This window comes from Poecile atricapillus, chromosome 4, assembly GCF_030490865.1.
Source record: "Poecile atricapillus isolate bPoeAtr1 chromosome 4, bPoeAtr1.hap1, whole genome shotgun sequence".
Taxonomy (NCBI): Eukaryota; Metazoa; Chordata; class Aves; order Passeriformes; family Paridae; genus Poecile; species Poecile atricapillus.
The window spans coordinates 6,305,021-6,318,307 of record NC_081252.1 but is presented as its reverse complement, the minus strand read 5'-3'; the positions used below and the strand labels follow the sequence as shown (position 1 = coordinate 6,318,307).

Genomic DNA, 13,287 nt, shown 5'->3' with positions numbered 1-13,287 from the left:
AGCCCCCAGTCTGGGACCTGCTCTGCTTCTTTTCTGGCTGTTTCCCAAGGAAAATGCTGCTCTTTCTCATAGTGCCACAGATGCCCATTTGGAGGTGATGGAAATCAGAGGCAACTCAGGGAAACGGGAAAGGCTTAAGGAACTTCTTCAGCTGCACCAGCAGCGATGGAGAAAACCCACAGCTCCTTCTTGTGTTTAGGGACCGCCCAGAGCAGCAGGAGAAGCTTGGTTTGTGTTCTGTACGGGGACAATTGTGTTGGAATCCCTTTGTGCTCGTCTTCAAGTGAATGTGTCCCATGGTGGTGCCAATATTTCATGGAGGTAGCAGCTCCTGTTCTTTTTCCCCTATTAAATGCTGTCCTTACCTCAATCTGAAGTGCCGGTGCACACTGGAGGATGGAAGGATGCACACTCCAAGGATGAAAGCAGGACTCCTGAGGCAGATGGATGGCCCTGGTGCTGCAGGTCTGGGTGCACAGCACCCATGGCACTTGCTGAAAAAGATCCAGCTTTCCATTTGTCAAGCACTTTGTAAATGTTCTGCAGAGATCTGTGGCTGTGGCTCCTCAAATATCTGGTTAATAACTACTGCATTTTGGGGGTTTTTAAACTGTGTTTAACAGAGTTAACAACACACCTACCCACCTGTCCTCCTGCTTCTTGCTCTCCTTTTCAATGATTTGAAGCAGGTGATTTTTCTATCTCAGTATCACGGTGACATCAGGATCTGCTCTGGCTGTTCTATTTCATGTGTCAGGAGTGACCTTCCACCTCCATTCAGTTCCTTGGGATCTGCTTTCTCAGCAGGGCCATTTATGATCGCTTGTCTTGGATTTTATGTATTGCCTTTCATTGTCTATCTCAGACATTTTCATGCTTGCACTGAATAACAAGTGACAAGAAGTGATGGAATGTGTTGCTGGAAACACTTTTGGCAATGCCTGATTGCAGAAATGTTACTTGATGAGCCACAGGCCATCCTGGGGGGCACTTTGGGGTGAGGAGGGGACGGTGCCCAAGGTTTGTCATCTTTGGCTCTTCTTCTCAGCAAACGGAATGAGCCCAAATGTTTTGCATAAACCAAGTACTCAGTGAGACTCAGGGGAGACCTGGTCCTGTCCCCTGGAGCTGACAGGAGGCTGTAGCCAGGGGGGGATTTGTCTCTGCCCAAACAACAAGATTTTATGATCCCAGGGTTAAGGAAGCCTTGTCACTGCTCTCTGTTGCTCTTCAGCGGGACCACACAAGGCCAAACCAAACCTCAGTCCAAGGGAAAAGGACTAAGGAAGTGCAGAATCACCTTTTCTGCTTCAGGACAGCATCTGCAATAAACTGAATCAAGAAGGGTTTTAATAATTTTGGGAGCTGTTGGCTGTAGGGTGTGTGAGAGCTCTGGTTTCTGTGTTAATTTAGTTGTCTTCAGAGTTATAGAAAGACTGAAGCAATGACTGCTTCAAGATTGCTGCGTCTGCCTCATTTCTGGAAAAGGCTGTAAAGGTTGTGGGGCTTTTTTTAAATCTTAATTTTGTTTATGACAAACAGTGCAGCAGAAAACATCTTTCTCCTACAGGTTTATCAGATTTTTAAGCAACTGAATCTGATACTTCATCTTTGCCCTTTCCATGAATAGGAGGCAAACCAGAGAATTTGTTTCTTTAGGATTCTTTGGGAACACCCTAACACATGAGTGCAAGAAGCAGAGAGAAATCCAAAAGCAAGTCTGGGGCTCAGCTAATTTTTCAAGGATCAGTGACAAATGCACAAGTGTCATTTGTTTCCTGCTCTTCTATCATAAACTTCCTTTTATAATTTTTGTGTCCTGTGCCAGCAAAACTGAGTACATCCAGAAAACAAATGCAATGCAGCGGAAGGGAAACTCCAAAGGTTGTGAAGTTACCCAGAATGTGGGATACTGGTGCTCCAGTTACACAGAACTAACAGGAAGAGCAATTTACCTGACTCTTCTTTGTGCAACATCAGCTTTCCTGGAGGGAGGCAAAAGGGGCTGGAAAGGCAAGTGTCTCAAATGTAAAGCTGGGAATATTCCCTGGCAATCACCATTAAGGTCAGTTCTTTTCTTTTTGCCAGGAGAGATGTGCAATAGTCAATGGTTGTTACTAAGAAATGTCTCTTCTTATTTCAAGCCAGAATATTCTCCCTTGGCCACTGGAAGTTTCCACCCAGCAGGGAAATGCAATTAAATCCAAGTGGAAGCAGTGTCCAGCCCCCATGCAGGAAATGTATGTGCAAGCTTTAGGACTGCACGAGGGAAGGAGAGGGTATTTGCATCTCAGGTGGAAGAGATCCTCAGGTGGATCTTTCATTGCTGCTGTCACCCCAGCAAAGAGAGCTGCTCTGAGCAGGTTTAGTGCTGACAATAGCTCAGAACAGCCCCCTGCACGTATTACATTAACATGTCCTCCCTTCAGGGCAATCTGGCCCTTTGCCAACCTCCCAATGGCCATGAAAATAAACTGCAATGCAAATGATGCTGAAAAAAAAAAATCAAAGGGTGAGAGTAAAACTCCTGTCTGTGGAATTCTTGATTAGTGCTTGTGGCCATCTGGCGTTGCTGTCCCTGGGGACAGTGACCTTCCTCTCCTCCCTCTGTCGGTCTTTCATTCCCTTACCTCTTTGGTTGCCACACTGGCATTTAAATGATGCCTTCTGGCTTTTAACTCCTTTCTCTTTTCTTTTTCCTCTATTTCTCTTGGTGTGGAAGTGTGCTGGAACAGAAATTTCCATCACAGCAGCACATCTGCAAATAGAAACATCACAGAGTCTCACTCAGTGTGGGCAAGCACCTTCAGCTCCAAGGAGCTGTGGAGAGCAAGCGCTTGGTCCCTTAAGGAAACGTGGAGTGATCGGTCCCTGAGACAAGAAAATCCAGACAAATGCTATGGTCAGCCCTAAGCAGGAAGATTGAAAGCCAATGACCTCGAACCTGCCATCATTATGTTCATCATTTTAATGTAATGATGGTGTGATAACGCAAAGTTGGAGTTCAGAGAGTTTAGACATTCTGCTGAGGCTGGTGACGTTACTCGGAGGGTTTTGTATCGGTCTGATGTGTCTGAGCAGGATCAAGAACTAAAAGGAAAATTTTACAGAAGCATTTGAAGACAGATTGCCCCAAAAACTGCTGCTTCTTCCCGGGGGACAAAAGATGGAACGTTTTCCTGTTGAATTCCTCTCAGAAAGCACAGCCCTACTAGCTCAGCTATGGCAAGGGTGGATATGATACACCATGGAAAGAGACAAAACCAGAAAGGTAAAAAGGTCTATCTCCCCTCCTCCCCTGAACACACTCTAAGGAAAACATTTCAAGCAATGGAATAGAGTAGAATTGGTTCCTGCCTCTGGAGTTCAGTTCTCCATTTCATCCAAGTGCTAACTGGGATGACTGGTGGTGCTGTGCAATCCTCACTGGAGGAGACTCCCCCGTACAAAGCCACCACACATCATGTGGCAGCAGCCCCACAACATCTGCAAAAGGCAGGTCCAGCACAGAGCTGATCTGGAACAGGAATCACCTCTGAGCACAGGAGACAGGAGCTGCTTTATCAGCCATGCTGCCTCTGTGGATAAATTCATGGCCTTTTTCATTGGATTGAATTGCAGAGTGCTGTGCAGGTCTCATTTCTGAAGGGTGATGGTGCAGACAGTGGTTTAAATGGTACAGTGTGTTCATCAATATGTGGTACTGCATTTACATCCCTGGAGTAAAAGAATTGGCACATATAGAATATGTTACAGGAGGGCAGCTATACAATGAAGTCATACAAATATGTAAAAGTTACACTGTTCACAAAAAAAAAAAATAAATTAAAAAAGGAAGAGCTGCCATTATTGTCAATAAATACAGAACAGGAGAATATGCACCTCATCTGTCAACATCTAAAGGTCAGAGCATTTCCATCCTGGAAGTGCTTCCAAGATGGATCCTCTGAGGATTTACAGAAGCATGCTGAAGCAAAATACAAGCTGTATTTGGGGTGAGAGGACAAAAGAAGGAACTAAGAAAATTCTTCAAGTTGAGCCTCACCTAGTAGCAGTTCTAGATCTCAGACAGATCTGGTGAAGCCCCAGTTGTGCTGCAATCCTCTTTCTGCACGGCCTGACGTGGTGCTTTGTGGCTGGCTGGGAACTGCTCCTTCAGGGCTTTGATTAAAACACTGTGCAAGGCAGCAGAGACTCATCTCCAGACTCCTGAGTTATTCCTGTTCTGCTGGAAGCTGACATTCCACTGACAACCAGCTCATACCTGCTTTATACTCACAGCTTTTCAGTTTCTCATCTTAGGGACAAAGACCAGAGCAATGCTTCCTTTTGTTTTTTTCCCCTAGTTTATGTTCTTTGTTGATTTGTGAAAACATCTCTCAGGATAGTTGATAACTTTTGGCTTTGTATTGCAGGCACAGTTTCTTCTCCTGCTATCAGCTCCTCCAAAGCCTGAAAGATTAACCTTTTTTTTTCCCCTCATTTGCTAACAATGTAGGTTGCCTTCCTGCTACTCACTTAGATGGCATTTCTGCCATGTTGGATAGAAAGGAATAAAAAGGGAAGAAAGCAGCAAGAGGCCCCCAAACTGCCACTGTTTCCTATTTTAGGCACTTCACATTGCAAAGAAATCAATTCCTGTAACTCCCATCCTGGGAACACCTAAAATCTGAGGCTCATCTAAGCTCCACGGAATGAGACTTAGAGAGTGTCATTTTAATGCACTTTTAGGATTGAGACCTAGGCTGAAATGATATGAAACTAATTGTTTTGAAGTTCCCTGATGCATGAGCCTTGATTTTTCATCTGATATGAAAAGTTGTCATTCATCTTTACTTCTTTCTTTTGCCCTTTAGCCAATTAGATACTACAAACTTCAAATTCCAAAACTGCAGCTTTCTGCCTTAATTTAAGGTCAACAAAATGATGCTGCAGCCTCTGACTGTTTAGTAGGGGTTATTGCATGAAATGAACGACACAAGTGCACAGGCAGAGTGAGATAAAGGCAAATCAAAGCATTTCATCTGCAACTTTTCACCTTCTACAAATCATCTTGGAAAAATGCAAATCACCCCACACTGCAGTTCACTTGTCTCTCAGTTTCTGCCCCATTAAACAGCGTCGTGTCCCCTGAAGTCTCTTCCAGTTTCTCACACTTGGAAGTTCAATTGACTTTAACAGCAATTTTCCTTAAGGTCTATCAACACAGATGAATCGGCAGACCCCTAATGCATGGCTTAAAACTATCTTTTATACAATATTGCCCTCTATGGGAGCCCCAAGATGTAACAGATCTACAACAGAAATACGGATGCTGATGCTCTTTGCTCCTATTCCATTTTTTTGGGCATAGGATCTACTTTCCTAAAACACTCCTCTTGAACATAAAAGCTTTATGCCACCAGGAGAAATCAACTTACTATCCTCTCACCATTTAATTTATTTCTTTCAAGCCTGCACTTCAAATTGTTTAACAGGTATCTCTGCTACTGCTATTTACGTTTTAGGTGACCATTTCAGTTCACAGAAGCCCTGCTGCTCTGTGTGTGTCAGCATTTCAGGCACACTTAAAACCAGCAAATGAACAAAACTGAGACCCAAAGTGCCACATCACTGGGATGGGTAGGCAAACAGCATTTGGAAGATTATTTCTAGAGTGCCCCAAAGTCTTCTGAGAGCAAAGATGCCACTCCAAAATATCACAGCAGATATTTTGAAATGGAACCTGCTGAACATTAGGAAAGCAGGAAAGTAGGAATGAGCAAGATGAAGAGGTACAATGGTTAAGTACCAAGTTCTTATTCACTTGGAGTGAATTATTCCATCCATGTTTTTCTTTCCTCATTTTAATTAAGTCACCTTTGTTTTCCTTCCATGAGAAAAAGATATTGTCAAAAAAAACCCCTCACTCAAAAGATGATTGGAGAGCAATCACCACTGGGCACTGTTCACCTGGAACTGCATTGCATATTCCAACCAAAAACCCAACCATTCCTTCTGCTACCATCCTGATATTTTAATGTTAGTGCTGAAAGCCTGTAAGCAATTCCTACCTCAAGAAAAGGGAATCAATAGTAGTTAGACATTAAAAGCATTGCTTTAGCTTATTAACTCTGTTCCAGCAGATGTTGTAGAGAGATTGCACATCTCTAAAGAAGCCCAGTGCAAAGTAAATATAACATCATGATCTTGATTTCCCTTGTCAGACTACAGCATTTTCAAGTCTTTAGCCTCCCTTTTGCTGAACCCAGGTCTGTGTGGGTTATTTTTCATTTTATTTTGAAGCACAGCCTAGTCACATCAGTCTAAAAACAGACCTCAGGGCACACTTCCATTTCCCATTTCAGGATTTCCCACCCTACTGGAGCATTAGCACGAAGCCTCCTCCTATAGCACCGGATAAAGCGGAAAACAAATTATAAGAGGGCGACCTAAAAGTTTTTTAAAAAACTTGCTAGGAGGTGAAACAAAACACTGTACAACAGGATGAATTCATTACAGTAATTCTAGAACACCGGTTTGGTGGTGCTTTAGTATCCAATTTTTCACTTTGAGGGTTCTTTAAGGTTTAAATGATGGTACATAAAAAGCTCTGCTTGTGCAAGCTAACCTAGAAAAAAAGTCATCCTCAGAATGCAATGGAAGCTTGATATCTAGATGGCAAGGACAGAAGAGCAAAAAGAGAAAGATAAATGTTCTTTGTAGTTCCTCCTTTGAAACTACCATTCCTGGTTTCACCTTTTATTCAGAAGTGGATTAGAGTATTAAAAGAGTCTCTGTAGACATGTTAAAGGGGACTCCCACTGGAGCTCTGGTCTAATTAAGCTGCTTTATGAATCATTCCAGTTTGACTAACTCAAAATGTCTTCTAAAAAAATATCACTTAATACATCAAACCGAGAGTTCAAGCCCCTTTGTTTTTAATAATCAAAGAAGAAACGCTTGGGTTTGAGATTTGTAAGCTATCACTGCACTTTATGGATGATCCTCTTGATGATCATTGCTTTGCCAGCAGCTGACCTGCATTGCTCTTTAGGAGAAGCCCCCTTTCCCCTGCCCATCTCAGCAGCCCTGCTACAGCTCAGACACGCAGCTGAGGTGACAGCAGAATGCTGGTGTTACCCAGAGACAACAGTCCCAGCCCATGGAAACCATCAGTCAGCATTTTGCTGCTGGCTCGGCTGGAGACCATCAGGAGCTGGGGAATGTTTCTGCTGGAGCTGATGCAGGGAACAGCAGAGCACTGCCCAGCCCTGGAAGGAGCCCCTTGCTGTAGAGCAGTGCTGCACAAAACCTGTTCCCCTTCTGATCACTCCCTTGGCCAGCCTGAACTCGGGCTGGGAGCAGATGCACAACGGGGTGACAACACTTCTGCCTGCAGCACTGGGGACCAGAGAAACCCTGGCATGGTCTCTGATGGAACACAACCCTTGTGAGTCACACAGCAAATGGTTCTCTATGTTCACACAAAACAGGGAAAATGGGGGCACAACCCAAGTTCCTGGATTAGTGTCTGTGACAATCTGCAATGGAGGAGGGGCAGCAGCCAGCTTTTCTGCCTGAGGCACTTGGATGAATGGGACTTGGACCTGCTTTTGGTCTTGCTTGTGCAAGGATTTACAAAACTAGACTGACTTGCTTATCAGCAGGGAGGTCACAAAAAGAGTCATGATGGAAACAGACCAAAGGGGATGCAGCTCTTCCACAGTGTTACAGGTGCAAACAACAAATGACAAGAGGGCTGAGCAGAGCTGAAATCTGCTTACTGCTTCACTCTCTCCTATGACATTGAAGCAAGGCCTAGGAAAAACCTCTTCTCTCTCTAAGCTCCACTCCTACCCCTTTTGACTTCCCAGGAGCTGTCTGCTACTTCAGGCCAAAGCAAAACCTGGGAAGGATTCTGTCAGGAGAATCGTGGGACAGAGCCCAAGAAGCTTTATGGATACACAAAGCCATCCATCCATCTCTCTCACACATCACCAGCCCTTGTCTCGGTGTCACACGGGAAGTGGTGACAAAGATCAGGCTGTGGATTAAGCACCAACTCATTTCTTGCTTTGATGCTATCTCAAGAAGACTACTTAGAACCCCACAGTTTATATTTTCAGAGTTGAGTAAGCACTTAAGACATAAAACAGTAATGTAATTAGAGATATGTGGAGCAGCTCTAATGCTAGATGTAAATGAATGGATGTTGGTTTAACAGATGTTTCCACATTAGTTTCTATCAGCACACTCTCTGAAACTAATACATCCAAAGCCATACAGGAACAAAGCCACACTAGGATATCAAAGGTATCTTACAGAGGAATAAAAGTATAAGATAAAGGTCATTACAGGACTGGTATGCACTGATTTGCCTTTATCATCTGTACAAGTGTGTCCAGACATAAAGAGGGGAAAAGAGAAGCTGGAAAAGACACTGTATAGCTGGACCAAGTCAGCAGTCAGGGAATCTAGCTGGGTTTCTTTACTTTTTTTAATTTGACTGGAGGACTGAGCAGCATTTCTGCTGTTGATGTTGTTGCAAATCAGCACTTGATGCTGAAGCAGACCACTAGCAGCATGTTCTCCCCTGATATCTGGGAAATAAGAATAACCCATGACAAGGCAGGCACTGCCAGTAGAAGACATGAGTGCCCTAGCTGAGTTCTAATGCGTGAAACTCAGCTCCAAGTGTATCCATATTTTATCCCTACATTTCTGATTCTGGAAAACCTCTAACACATTTTGAGCCAGAGCCAAAAGATTCAGATGAAAAACTCTAACAACTTCTCGAGACATCAAGAAAACAAACTAGACTTTTCTTAATGAAATATATGAACACTCCAAGAACCCCAAACCACATTCTGGTATGCCTTTATGTTTCTCGCACTCGTGATGCCAGTCTAATTAAGTTCCGCATATCTCAAGTTGCTGCTGGAGAATTAAGACTAATCTATAACTCTTCTAAGTTGTCATAGTTCCTCTGAAATCAATGGATGTTTTGACAGCTTACACCATCTGAGGAACTGCTCTGTGTGTCGAGTAAGACACAGTGCTGTTTAATTACAGGGAGGTTCAGAAGCAGTCTCCACAGCTCAAGAAAAAAACCAGTTCTTCCAGGAATGGTCATTTCTTGTTTCTATCCAACTCATTATGAACTTCAGTGTCAAAAGCCATCTTTCCTTCAGTGAAGACCATCACTGTGTCTCCAGCTGAAAGAAAAGGTTCTATCTCTTGCAGTAAATTTTGAAACACGCCCTTGGTGCTGCGAGGAGAAGTAAGGAGCCCCTATTCCAGTGTCATCAGAGTACTGAGATAACAGTGGGGAGACTGGGAGCAGCCAGACTACAGAAACTCCACACAGGAGCAGCAGGACATGGATCCAGATATTCCAGTGGAAGTGTTCAGATAGTCTGGAAGAGCAAACCAGGGGGATACTGTGTGTTTACACACAAACTTCTGAGAGGATTGACTTGCTCTGCCTCATCTTTAGGAACATGATTTGCTGGTAGGCTTGGCAGTGCTGGATTAATAGTTGGACCCCATCATCTCAAAGGTCTATTCCAAACTAAATGGTTATAGCATTCTATGTTTCTAACCACAGAACTGCAGGAATTGTGTTTTCCACATTTGGGGATGCAAAGATGAAAACTTTAAAAATGTTCACAGACATTGTAGCGATTGGTGTGTAAGCTGCAAGATTTGGACAGAGCACAGCAACACTTCCTTACACCAAACCAACAAAGCACAACAACAAACAACCACCTAAAAAACCCCCTCCAAAACCCAAAAAACCCAACCACCATCAAAGCCACAGTTCCAAATCCAGAAACAGATGTTTTTCAGAAAGTTTTGTTCTAAGTAATGCTATGTTTTATCTACAAGCTTTGCACTACCAAAATCAGTAGAATCAACTGTTGTGATTGCCTGCCTATACAGGGAGGAAATGGACCACATGAGGATTAACAGGTACAGAATCATGTACACCACCTAATGCAAAATCTGTGCCGCAGGTTAAGAGCCAGAAAAACATACATGTTTTTATTAGAAATGTGTGCCTAGTGGAAATGAGCTAATCTTGAGTACTGCAATGATACAAAGTTTACATTTAGAACCTCTTTTCACACTTGCAGCGCCCAATTCTCTGTCACAGTCACTGCAGCAGAACTCACTAAAACTCTTGTTTAATGAGATGTCATTTATCTGCAAATACACTTTACAATAACGTATTTCCAACTACTGCAAACTGATTTTGTTTCATTCCTTCCACATGTCATTGTGCCACCGAGGAGAACTCCTTTGATATTAATAGTAATGAAGATGCATTGCATCTGACAGCCCTAACAACATGTTTAATACAACATTTTAACTCTAAGTAGATGAAGAATCAGAAGGGAACACTTTTCTCAGATTCCATTGTTTCAGAACACAGTTCTGTATAAATGAAATTATCCTACTTAAAAGTTATTTCCACTTTGATATTACTTCTATTTAATGGGACAGTTTTATTTTGGGAAGATTACTTTCTGACATACTACAAATTATTTTCCCCAAACAATATGGTTTATCCTTCTCTATCTGCTGTAACCAAATTTGTCTCAATAGTCTCCTGCTTCTGGTATATAACTCTGGCAATTCAACATCCCAACTTCTTTTCAAATGACAATCCTAAGGTGTCACTTGCAAAGACAAACAATACAAAACGTGCTGTCTCCGACTGCTACTGCACAACTCAGTGATGGATTTATTCAGGCTTTATTTCAGCCACCTTGTTACCAGAAAGTTCTGCTCCTGCAGAACAACACAAGTTCTGCCAGTGATGCTGGCCAGACTTGACTTTTTTCCTGCCATCTGAGTTTGCATTCAGGAGACTCTCCAAGGATGCTCACTCACCTAACTCAAACACTGCCATCCTCTTCTCCATGGAAAAACCATTTAGGAAGCTTCACCTTTATTTCTGCTCTCTCCCATGGGATTTGTTTGCCTAAGGAAAACACCTACTTAACAAGGAGGTAAATCTCATTTTTAAGTGCATGGACAGAGAATGTTTTGGAAAAGAGCAAATGCAATTTTAAAGCAAATTAAAAGTTTAACCGCAGGGTCAAACCTTTCATTTAAGAGAGCAAAGAATGCAGAGCTGCTGTGGCTTGACAAGTGTATTAACACTGAAGAAACCCAAAAACTTGGTTAAAAATGAAACAAAAATGACCCACTGCATGCAGTGCTGTCCTTGTCTTTCCTTCTTGCAGTTCCTCATCCCATTAACAAACTTCTAAGAAAACATTCTCCCTTATCTTTAGTGCAAACAGGGCAACAATCAGGATGTTAGAGATTTGCAGCTTCTAGACCAAGTTGAGAAAGGTGATCTCCTATTTCCTGCTTTGGGACAACACTCCTCACAAAAAGCACACAAGAAACACAGGAAGAAATAATGGGAAGATGTTAGTGCCACTGACCAACCACTGTCACCTCACTTGAACAGCACAACAGAGTGGAAAAGGACCTTCAGGAATGTACAGCTCTAAACATTCAAATGGAAATTGTCCAGTCATTTACTGACAGCTTTTAAGAGCAATATTAGCACAAACCCTCCCTGCAAGCAAGTGCCATAAAACAGAGATGAGAGAGGTGAAATGCTGCAAACAGCTCCTGACATCCAAACCTATCTCAAACAGCCAATAACCCAGTCCACTCTTCACATTTGATGCTGCCATTTACTGCTGCTCACCACATTCACCTCCTGCTTGTAAGACTCACAACAAGTGCAATAAATATGAACAGCTCCTGAGTGGAGCCCTCCAGTTCCAACCATGAACAACTATTCACTTTCAGATGAAAATACCGCTTTGCTGCATTGACCATCAGTTTGTGCACATACTTTACCTGTACATCGTTGGTGTTCATCCTTGTTCCATCCTTGCCAACGAAGATATCATCTATGTCAACCAGAATGTACCTATCCAAGGATAGGGTGAGTTTCTTTCCAGACAGGAAAGAGATGGCATCTATGAAAATCAGCTTGTGCAGCCAAAAATTCAAGTTACTGCCGAAAAGGACTCGCTGAATCCCATCGTGGAGCCCCAAGTCATGTATTACTGTGGCATAGAGAGCACCTAGAGCAGCAGGTGGAGAAAGGTTTTCTGGTGTCTTTACTTTTGCAAATATCACTGGTTGATAAGTTGTGTGATTAACCTGGAAAAGGGCCCAGTCATTTCCAAGCAAGGGCCCTTCCTCAAGCTTAGAAGGTTTAGTCACATGGAGCAGTGGGGAATGAGGGTTAATGCAACAGTCCTGAACACCCAGATTGCTGTGGACATGGAAAGGAAAACCCTTCAACTCAAAGCTCTGCAAGCTGTTCTCAGTGCCTTTGTGAAATCCAATCACACCTACACCGTACTCCAGGCAGTACTTATCTAGAAGGCCTCTGTTCCAAGAGTCCATATTCACCTACTTCAGAATATTTTCATAAACTATGAGAGCGTATTTGCCTCTGCTTTTGTCTATAAGCACTGGGAGGTCACCTTTCCCAGATGCAATCTCAAGGTGAAACTGAAACCTGCTGGATTCCAGAATGGTTCTTATATCTTGCCCTAAGCTTGAGTGCTGGCTTTCCACAAACACCAGCACTACCAGGTCTGTCCTCAGGGGATCGATGGGCTTCGTGCTCTTCATCTCCATCAGCTTGGATGGCAACGGTTGAGGATCACCACATTCCACTTCTGAAGAGGTTTCAGGAAGCTCATTCTCCTCTTTGTAGCCATTATACAAGTAGTAGGCAGAAATAACTATGCTCACCATACAAAAAGTGGCCAGCAAAATTACTCTTCTTTGGAAATGTCTGTCAAGTTTCAGGATAAAACTCATGGTGTTTACTTGCCTTAGATAGCTCTCAACAGCAGCATGAAAAACAAACACAGATTCTCAACAACTTGTTCCAGTCCTCTGAAATATTTATGTCACCATTGCAGCACACACATCTGTCTTCCACAGAGCTTTACCCAAGGTATGGTCTAGAAGAAAAGAAAATCAGAGATTTAATTGAGGCAGCACCTTGTGAAGTATCACCTGCTTAAACTAATGGGGAGTAAAGAAACCACTGCCAGCCAGAGAGTTGGAGACCAACAGCTCCAAATCTTGCAATAATGATTTTTTGTCCCTGCTCCCACTACTTGCCACGTGCATTTGAAGGTCTCTGAATCTCACAGGTTCCTCAACTCAGAGGATCAAATAAAGTAGGAAGAGGTACTGAAAAGCAAGGCGTAAAAGCAAAGTATTTACTGTGCTTTAGAAATTATTTTCACC

The 13,287-nt window shown here is 43.0% G+C and overlaps 1 pseudogene; it reads right to left on the bottom strand.

Annotated features, from left to right (window-relative positions):
* On the bottom strand, nt 1-12,849 carry LOC131578961 (bifunctional heparan sulfate N-deacetylase/N-sulfotransferase 3-like; annotated as a pseudogene).
* Nucleotides 12,850-13,287: the final 438 nt, after the last annotated feature.